This window comes from Triticum urartu, chromosome 6A (genome assembly GCF_056163025.1).
Source record: "Triticum urartu cultivar PI428250 chromosome 6A, HENAU_Tu73, whole genome shotgun sequence".
NCBI lineage: Eukaryota > Viridiplantae > Streptophyta > Magnoliopsida > Poales > Poaceae > Triticum > Triticum urartu.
In genome coordinates, this window is record NC_141878.1 from 533,769,752 (window position 1) to 533,781,038 (window position 11,287).

The 11,287-nt window shown below is 40.7% G+C and overlaps 1 pseudogene; it reads left to right on the top strand.

The window, feature by feature from the left end:
- The first annotated feature begins 7,432 nt into the window (after positions 1-7,432).
- Positions 7,433-8,973, top strand: LOC147966103 (uncharacterized; annotated as a pseudogene).
- Positions 8,974-11,287: the final 2,314 nt, after the last annotated feature.

Genomic DNA, 11,287 nt, shown 5'->3' on the forward strand with positions numbered 1-11,287 from the left:
ATGTTTTTTAACCGAGTTATCAGCAACTGGCAGGAGCCATATGGTTGTCGCTTTATTGTATGCTATGCAATCGCCCTGTAATGCTTTACTTTATCACTAAGTGGTAGTGATAGTCGTAGAAGCATAAATTGGCAAAACAACAACGATGCTACGATGGAGATCAAGGTATTGCGCCGGTGACGATGGTGATCATGACGGTGCTTCAGAGATGGAGATCAACAAGCACAAGATGATGATGGCCATATCATATCACTTATATTGATTACATGTGATGTTTATCTTTTATGCATCTTATTTTGCTTAGATCGACGGTAGCATTATAAGATGATCTCTCAACAAATTTCAAGGTACAAGTGTTCTCCCCGAGTATGCACCGTTGCGAAAGTTCTTTGTGCTGAGACACCATGTGATGATCGGGTGTGATAGGCTCTACGTTCAAATACAACGGGTGCAAAACAGTTGCACACGCAGAATACTCAGGTTAAACTTGACGAGCCTAGCATAGGCAGATATGGCCTCGGAACACTGAGACCGAAAGGTCGAGCATGAATCATATAGTAGATATGATCAACATAGTGATGTTCACCATTGAAACTACTCCATCTCACGTGATGATTGGACATGGTTTAGTTGATTTGGATCACATGACTACTTAGATGATTAGAGGGATGTCTATCTAAGTGGGAGTTCTTGATATGTTCCTAAGAGAAAACTAGGTTGAAAGATATTAGTAGCAATGATGCGGATTGAATCCATGATCTGATGATTATCCTCATTGCTGCACAGAAGAATTATGTCCTTGATGCACTGCTAGGTGACACACCAATTGCAGGAGCAGATGCATATGTTATGAATGTTTAGCAAGCTCGATATGATGACTAATTGATAGTTTAGTGCACCATGCTTTACGGCTTAGAATCGGGGCTTCAAAGACGTTTTGAACGCCACGGAGCATATGAGATGTTCCAAGAGTTGAAATTGATATTTTAGACTCATGCCCATGTTGAAAGGTATGAGACCTTTGACAAGCACTTTGCCTACAAGATGGAAGAGAATTGCTCAACTAGTGAGCATGTGCTCAGAATGTCTGAGTACTACAATCACTTGAATCAAGTGGGAGTTAATATTCCAGATAAGATAGTGATTGACAGAGTTCTCTAGTCACTATCACCAAGTTGCTAGAACTTCGTGATGAACTATATTATGCGAGGGATAACGGAAACGATTCCCAAGCTCTTCGTGATGCTGAAATCGACGAAGGTAGAAATCAAGAAAAGCATCAAGTGTTGATGGTTAACAAGATCACTAGTTTCAAGAAAAGGGCAAATGGAAGAAGAGGAACTTCAAGAAGAATGGCAACCAAGTTGCTGCTCAAGTGAAGAAGCCGAAGTCTGGACCTAAGCGTGAGACTAAGTGCTTTTACTGCAAAGGGACTAGTCACTGGAAGCAGAACTCCCCCAAGTATTTGGCGGATAAGAAGGATGGCAAAGTGAACAAAGGTATATTGGATATACATGTTACTGATGTGTACTTTACTAGTGTTTATAGCAACCCCTCGGTATTTGATACTAGTTCAGTTGCTAAGAGTAGTAACTTGAAACGGGAGTTGCAGAATGAACAAAGACTAGTTAAGGGTGAAGTGACGATGAGTGTTGGAAGTGGTTCCAAGAATGATATGATCATCATCGCACACTCCCTATACTTTCGGGATTAGTGTTGAACCTAAATAAATGTTATTTGGTGTTTGCATGAATATGATTTGATCATGTTTATTGCAATACTATTATTCATTTAAGTTAGAGAATAATTGTTGTTCTGTTTACATGAATAAAACCTTCTATGGTTATACACCCAATGAAATTGGTTTGTTGGATCTCGATCGTAGTGATACACATATTCATAATATTGAAGCAAAAAGATGCAAAATTAATAATGATGGTGCAACTTATTTGTGGCACTGCCGTTTGGGTCATATTGGTGTAAAGCGCATGAAGAAACTCCATGCTGATGGGTTTTTGGAATCACTTGATGCTTACGAACCATGCGTCATGGGCAATATGACTAAGACTCCGTTCTCCGGAGCAATGGAGCGAGCAATAAACTTGTTGAAAATAATACATACTGATATATGCAGTCCGATGAGTGTTGAGGCTCATGGCAGGTATCATTATTTTCTGACCTTCACATATGATTTGAGAATATATGGGTATATATATCTACTTGATGAAACATAAGTCTGAAACATTTGAAAAGTTCAAAGAATTTTAGAGTGAAGTGGAAAATCATCATAACAAGAAAATAAAGTTTCTACGATCTGATCGTGGAGGAGAATATTTGAGTTACGAGTTTGGTCTTCATTTGAAACAATGCAGAATAGTTTCGCAACTCACGCCACCTGGAACACCACAGCGTAATGGTGTGTCCGAACGTCGTAATCGCACTTTACTAGATATGGTGCGATCTATGATGTCTCTTACTGATTTACCGCTATCGGTTTGGGGTTATGCATTAGAGACAGCTACATTCATGTTAAATAGGGCACCATCTAAATCCATTGAGATGACACTGTATGAACTATGGTTTGGCAAGAAACCAAAGCTGTCATTTCTTAAAGTTTGGGGTTGCGATGCTTATGTGAAAAAGTTTCAAACTGATAAGCTCGAACCCAAATAGGAGTAGTGCGTCTTCATAGGATACCCAAAAGAAACTTTTGGGTACACCTTCTATCACAGATCTGAAGGCAAGACTTTTGTTGCTAAATTTGGATCCTTTCTAGAGAAGGAGTTTCTCTCGAAAGAAGTGAGTGGGAGGAAAGTAGAACTTGATGAGGTAACTGTACCTGCTCCCTTATTGGAAAGTAGTTCATCACAAAAATATGTTTCTGTGACTCCTACACTAATTAGTGAGGAAGCTAATGATGATGATCATGTAACTGCAGATCAATTTAACACCAAACCTCGTAGGTCAACCAGAGTGAGATCCGCACCAGAGTGGTATGGTTATCCTATTCTGGAGGTCATGTTAATTGACCATGAGGAACCTACGAACTATGAGGAAGCGATGATGAGCCCAAATTCCGTGAAATGGCTTGAGGCCATGAAATCTGAGATGGGATCCATGTATGAGAACAAAGTGTGGACTTTGGTTGACTTGCCCGATGATCGGCAAGCCATAGAAAATAAATGAATCTTCAAGAGGAAGACAGACGCTGATAGTAGTGTTACTATCTACAAAGTTAGACTTGTCGAAAAAGGTTTTGACAAAGTTCAAGGTGTTGACTACGATGGGATTTTCTCACTCGTAGCGATGCTTAAGTCTGTCCGAATCATGTTAGCAAATTGCCACATTTGCACATTTAGACTTATCAAATGGATGTCAAAACTACATTCCTTAATGGATTTCTTAAAGAAGACTTGTATATGATGCAACCAGAAGGTTTTGTCGATCCTAAAGGTTCTAACAAAATGTGCAAGCTCCAATGATCCATCTATGGACTGGTGCAAGCATCTCAGAGATGGAATATACGCTTTGATGAGTTGATCAAAGCATCTAGTTTTATACAGACTTGTGGTGAAGCCTGTATTTACAAGAAAGTGAGTGGGAGCACTACAACATTTTTGATAAATATATGCGAATGGCATATTGTTGATCGGAAATAATGTAGAATTTTCTATAAAGCATAAAGGAGTATTTGAAAGGAGTTTTTCAAATAAAGACCTCGGTGAAGCTACTTACATATTGAGCATCAAGATCTATAGAGATAGATCAAGACGCTTGATAAGTATTTTCAATGAGTACATACCTTGACAAGATTTTGAAGTAGTTCAAAATTGGAACAGTCAAAGAAAGAGTTCTTACATCTGTTACAAGGTGTGAAATTGAGTAAGACTCAAAGAGAATGAAAGTCATTCCCTATGCCTCAGCCATAGTTTCTATAAAGTATGCCATGTTGTGTACCAGATCTATTGTATACCCAACACTGAGTTTAGCAAGGGAGTACATTAGTGATCTAGGATTAGATCACTAGACAGCGGTCAAAATTATCCTTAGTGGAATAAGGATATGTTTCTCGATTATGGAGGTGACAAAAGGTTCTTCGTAAAGGGTCACGTCGATGCAAATTTTGACACTGATCCAGACGACTCTAAGTCTCAATCTGGATATAATTTGAAAGTGGGAGCAATTAGCTAGAGTAGCTCAGTGTAGAGCATTGTTGACATAGAAATTTGCAAAATACATACGGATCTGAATGTGGCAGACCCATAGACTAAACTTCTCTCACAAGCAAAACATGATCACACCTAGTAGTCTTTGGGTGTTAATCACATAGAGATGTGAACTAGATTATTGACTCTAGTAAACCCTTTGGGTGTTAATCACATGGTGATGTGAACTATTGGTGATAAATCACATGGCGATGTGAACTAGATTATTGACTCTAGTGCAAGTGGGAGACTGAAGGAAATATGCCCTAGAGGCAATAATAAACTTATTATTTATTTCATTATTTCATGATAAATGTTTATTATTCATGCTAGAATTGTATTAACCGGAAACATAGTACATGTGTGAATACATAGACAAACATAGTGTCACTAGTATGCCTCTACTTGACTAGCTCGTGAATCAAAGATGGTTAAGTTTCCTAACCATAGACATGAGTTGTCATTTGATTAACGAGATCACATCATTAGGAGAATGATGTGATTGACTTGACCCATTCCATTAGCTTAGCACTTGATCGTTTAGTATGTTGCTATTGCTTTCTTCGTGACTTATACATGTTCCTATGACTATGAGATTATGCAACTCCCGTTTACTGGAGGAACACTTTGTGTTCTACCAAACATCACAATGTAACTGGGTGATTATAAAGGTGCTCTACAGGTGTCTCCAAAGGTACTTGTTGGGTTGGCATATTTCGAGATTAGGATTTGTCACTCCGATTGTCGGAGAGGTATCTCTGGGCCCACTCGGTAATGCACATCACTATAAGCCTTGCAAGCATTGTAACTAATGAGTTAGTTGCGGAATGATGTATTACGGAACGAGTAAAGAGACTTGCCGGTAACGAGATTTAACTAGGTATTGAGATACCGACGATCAAATCTCGGGCAAGTAACATACCGATGACAAAGGGAACAACATATGTTGTTATGCGGTTTGACCGATAAAGATCTTCGTAGAATATGTAGGAACCAATATGAGCATCCATGTTCCGCTATTGGTTATTGACCGGAGACATGTCTCGGTCATGTCTACATAGTTCTCGAACCCGTAGGGTCCGCACGCTTAAAGTTTCGGTGACGATTGTATTATGAGTTTTTGTGTTTTGATGTACCGAAGGTAGTTCGGAGTCCCAGATGTGATCACGGACATGACGAGGAGTCTCGAAATGGTCAAGACATAAAGATCAATATATTGGACGACTATGTTCGGACACCGGAATGGTTTCGGGGAGTTTCAGACATATACCGGAGTACCAGGGGGTTACCGGAACCCCTCGGGGAGTTTAATGGGCCAAGATGGGCCTTAGTGGAGAAGAGGAGGGGCGGCTAGGATAGGCCGCGTGCCCCCTCCCCCTCTAGTCCGAATTGGACAAGGAGGGGCGGGGGGCGGGGCCCCCCTTTCCTTCCTCCTCCCTCCTTCCCTTCCTTCCCCCTCCTACCCCTGGCGCGCCCTCCCCCTGGCCGTCCGCCTCCTCCCCTGGTCCTTTATATACGGGGGCAGGGGGGCACCTCTAGACACAACAGTTGATCTCTTGATCTCTTAGCCGTGTGCGGTGCCCCCCTCCACCATATACCACCTCGATCATATTGTAGCGGTGCTTAGCCGAAGCCCTGCGTCGGTAGCAACATCATCACCGTCATCACGCCGTCGTGCTGATGAAACTCTCCCGTGAAGCTCTGCTGGACCGGAGTTCGCGGTACGTCATCGAACTGAACGTATGCAGAACTCGGAGGTGCCGTACGTTTGGTACTTGGATCGGTCGGATCGTGAAGACGTATGACTACATCAACCGCGTTGTGCTAACGCTTCCGCTTTCAGTCTACGAGGTTACGTTAACAACACTCTCTCCTCTCGTTGCTATGCATCACCATGATCCTATGTGTGCGTAGGAAAATTTTGAAATTACTATGTTCCCCAACAATGGAGGGGAGGCCTGCTTCTGTGGTGGCGGTGGAGGCGCGGGCAGATATGGGAAACGACAAGGGCGAGGGAGGAATGAAGCCTGGTACGAAGAAGAAGAAGCTGAAGATGCCACTGATCCTGAGGAGGTTGTCGTGCTTTCCTCGCCACACACCACGCCTGCTCAGTCTCGCTCGCTCCCAGGGTCGGGGGTAGGGATCTCGCCGACAGGCAGTCACTTCTGGCTGCTCGCTGGTGAGGATTTCGATGAGGAGACTAGGCTCTTGCTGGAATCTCAAGGTACAACTTCCCCCAATTCCAAATATTCTCTTGAACCTACATCGATAGGGGGGACAGAAGAATCAAAAACAAAAAAGCGGCTGATAGCTGCAAAAAATAGGGGTGAATTTGATGATAAATATGGTGATGACTCTGGCTATGAGAGAGGGGATGATTTGGTAATTACACAGAACCAAGTTCTGCTTGGTAAAATTATCATAGATAAGATGAACAAAAAGCAATATGCCCAAATTTCAGATTTCTGGTCTAATGAGGCAAATTTTATTGATGAAATGGAAATTTAGATAGGTCTGGGATGTTCTGGGGGGGGGGGGGGTAATGCTGTCATGGAAGAAGGAATCGATGAAGGAGATAAAAGGGGGCTAAAGTGGAAATTGGGGGAGACGCCTTCTACAAATACGCTTTCTAAAATTTTCAATAATATAAATAGCGAACCTCTCTCCCTGTGGGATGGAGAGTGTGATCCCCTCGAGGATTTAGGGTTTCCCTCCCTCCCGCCGCCACCAGAAACAGAGGAAGTAGTCAGGTTGAACAGTGCTTCGAAGGAAATCGGGCGGAGGAAGATTTAATCGAGGAGGAAGAGATGGATTCCAATACAGAAAGAAAGAGGAAGAGATTGACAAATTCAAAAGGAATTCTCAATAGTTTAGCAGGGATTCCAATGGGTTTGGACCCAGATTCACACCTGGCACTTCAAATTATCAAGAAAACGGAGGAGAGGTGATGATATCAGAAACAAGGGAAGCTGCTGAAGACAAAGAGAGAGAGAGAGAGAGAGAGAGAGAGAGAGAGAGAGAGGAGCAAAAAAGAGGCTGGTCGTGTTGGATCTGAGGACAAAGGTAAAGATCCTGTCCATATGTTCAACCCTTCTCTTGAATTTCTTCAGCAACAACAGTGGTTTGGGGCACTCCTCGCCCAGATGGCACAACACGGGGCAGGTGCAGCTACTGGAATAGGAAATTAGGCAAAAGGAGGGGGGGTGGAATCTGAGGGTGATAGAGAGAAAGGAAATCACATTCAAAACAGAGAGACTATCAAAGGAGGAGAGACTGATGCTGGGTCAGGATTCAGACAAAACCAGAACAACTGGAGGGGGTGCTGGCAGAATGACACAGAGAGAGGGAACTGATTTGAATAAGGGTGGAACCAATTTTAGATTAATGTGGAACAAATGCAAAGACTTCAGACACCAAACTAGGGATTACAAACTCCCAAACTACATCATATGTGGGAAAAATTCTCACATCACTGAGGATTGCAACTGGCTGAAGCAAATAAAGCCTTTGCCTAAATATGTTCGGTATGCAGCCAGAGGGCTAGGAGTGTTACTGATACAGAACTCTAAGGAAGTGGTGAGCAGTGAGCAGATTAACCCAATGGCAATCATTACTATTGCTTCTAGAGAGATCAATGAGACACAATTTCTGGAGGGCTTCAACTACATGCTCAAGTGGGATTGACAATGAAGATGTAAAAAAACATGGAGATAGGGCTTATCTTATGAGATTCCCAAATAAAAGCAGGCTAATTGAAATACACAATTTTGAGAATTTCAATCTCTTAGGGACAAAAGCTATCATTAATGTTAACAGTTGGACCTATGACACTCAAGCTATTGGGAAGCTACACACTGTGTGCGTGAAGATTGGCAAGATGCCCGAATGCTTCAGACACTTTTTTGGTGCTTGTGAGGTGGCTGCTACCATTGGTCCAGTGTTGGAGATTGACATGACAACTATTATGCAAGAGAAAATTAGAGCCAAGGTGGGGGTGAGAGACTTTGAAAAAAATCCCTAAGCACACTGAAGTGACTGACAAGGATCTCATGATATACAGAGTGACTTTGGAGCTTGAAAGGGTGATGGCGCAGGGCTGGTATGAGGACAAAAGGAAACACGAAGACCTTGAGACAAATAAGGAGGCCGACCTAGATGACATGAGAAATAAGATTAAAATTGGTGGAGTTAATGCAGAGGGGAACAAAGAAAACATCTCTTTGGGAAGTGTAGGGCTTAAACAATTTAAAGAAATGAAGAAGAGAAATGATGAAATTCTGAACATTTAGAAGGAATATCTGGCTGAGGTTGGAATGAGGAAAAGGTAGAAGCTGATCTGGACAGAGTGCTACATAAGCTGCAGGAAATGGAAGAGAATAAATACAAACAAGAAGCTTGGAGGGCAGTGGAAGAAAAAAACACATTTCCTGGGAAGAAGAGAAAAAACGGATGGTAGAGATGATAAAAAAATAAGAACTGATAGATAGATGTATGGAAAAGGTGGATTTGTGGGATGAAAAAGAAATTTCTGGAGAAGATCTGGGAGAGAAGAATGACCCTGACAAAGATATTCCACAGGACCCATAAATTGAAGATAATTACATAGAAAGTGTGGACAATAATGCGAGTCAGGACTGTGTGGAGTCTCTGGGGTCAAAACTGGGGATTTCTACCAAAGATGATAAAGACAAGGACAAGGATGGACCAACTAGAAGAAGTGACAGGAACTTGGACAGAAAAGATGCTAAGATTGAAGATTTGGCCAAAGAAAGAGCTGCTAACAAAGATAATTATGGTAAATTTGCAACTATTTCTGAAGAAAGAATTTCCTTATTTGAGATGGCAAAAAAGTGGCTGTTGAACTGGTATGTACTATTGATTTGGTTAATCAAAACCTAGACCTGATTTCCAATATGGAACAGGCTAGAAGAGATTTATATCTTCAGATCTTATTGATATTGGAGATGCTAGGTTAGAAGATTTATGCTCAGGAGATGACCACTCTGATGCAGAGTTGGAACTAGAATACTATGATAATTTGAAAACATATTTTCTACTAGTAGGAAAATTAAGATTGGCACCTCAGTCACTAGTGCTGGGAAGCACATCACATCAATTGGGGTGGGGGGGGGGAGAAAAAAAGAAAATAAATAATGAAAGGGATATTCTGGAATGTGAGAGGGACTAGACATGATATTAAAAGAAATTTTATTAAGGAAATCATTGTAGATAAACACTTGGATTTTGTGGGGCTGCTAGAAACCATTAAAGGAGATTACACAAAGAATGAACTCCATAACCTTTCTGGAGGAAGAAATTTTCTTTGGGAATGGATTGCCCTAGAGGCAAATCTGGGGGTATCTTAATTGGAATCAATAATGATAACCTTGATCTGTTGCAAGTTGAAAAAGGTACATTGTCAGGACACTTCTCTTTGACAAAAAAGCTAAATTTATCTAGAATTTGGTGACTGTTTATGGTGATGCTCAAAAAGAAGGAAAAGCAACTTTTCTAGCTGAATTATCTAGGATATATCAAGATAATCCCCTCCCCTGTGTCATTGGGGGAGATTTCAACATTATTAGAAATAGTGTTGAGAAAAATAAACCTGGAGGGGTTGATCACTTCAGTTTTGTTTTTAATGCGATTATTGAACATGCTAGGCCGAGAGACATTCCCATTAGTGGAAGAAAATATACTTGGGAAAATAATTTGCCAGAACCCACTTATGAGAAACTTGATAGAATACTTATATGCCTAGATTGGGAAGATAAATATCCCATGACCATGGTTATTGCATTAGAAAGAAAATTTTCTGATCACACTCCTCTGCTGTTAGACTCAGGGGAGCAGAAAACTTCCTCTCCTATATTCAGATTTGAGAATGCCTGGATGCACATGGAGGGTTTTAAAGAATTTATTGAAAAAATTGGGAGGTGAAATGCAATGGGTCCAGCTAGGATACCTGGCAGAAAAAACTTAGGAATATTAGACAGAAAATAAAAGGCTGGATTTTAAATGCAAATGCTATGTACAGGAAGAGGAAAAAGGAATTGTTAAACATGCTTGATATTATGGACAAAAATGTTGAATCTAGAGGCATCAATGCCCAGGAAAGAATCATGCAAAAAGAATTGAGGAGAGAGCTGAAAGAGATTCTCAAACTAGAAGAAATCAAGTGGCTGCAAAGGTATAAAGATAAAGAAATTAAAGAAGGAGATTATAATACCAGATATTATCATGCTAAAGTGAATGGTAGAAGAAGAAATAATGGAATCATCAAATTGGAACAAGATGAGGGAGTAACTGAAGGAGAAAAAGAACTGATGGACTACATTACTACATTTTACAAAAACCTATTTGGTCAAGCTGAGACTTCTAGTATAAACCTTAATATACAAGGGGCCACCAAAATCTCCCCACAAACACAAGAGGAATTAATTAAAAACTTCTCTATGGAGGAGATCAAGGAGGTAGTCTTCTCTATGAAAAAAAAACAAAAGCCCAGGTTCTGATGGATTTGCTATTGAATTTTATCAGAACCTCTGGATTTAGTGAAAAATGACCTAAAGAAGATCTTAGATGATTTTCACAGGGGGTGGTAGATTTGGCCAGACTAAACTATGGGATTATTACTTTGGTCCCTAAAGTTAAAGATGCCAAACAGATCCAAAATTCATGCCCATTTGCCTTTTGAATGTTAGCTTCAAAATCATTACTAAAGTCCTAATGAACAGACTTAGCAAGGTTGTCAACCCAATAATTTCACCCTTGCAAATTGCCTTTGTTAAGGGTAGATATATCATGGAAGGAATGGTCATCCTACATGAAGCTTTGAATTCTATCCATACAAAAAAAACAGAATGCTATGTTGTTTAAAGTTGATTTTGAGAAAGCATATGACAAAATTAAATGGCCTTTTGTCCATAAAATGCTCAAATTGAAAAACTTCCCTGATAAATGGTGTGACTGGGTTATGCATACCATGAGGGGAGGACAGGTAGGGGTGAAAGTCAATGATAATAGTGGTAAATTCTTCAAAACCTTCAAAGGGCTAAGGCAAGGAGATTCTTTATCTCCTC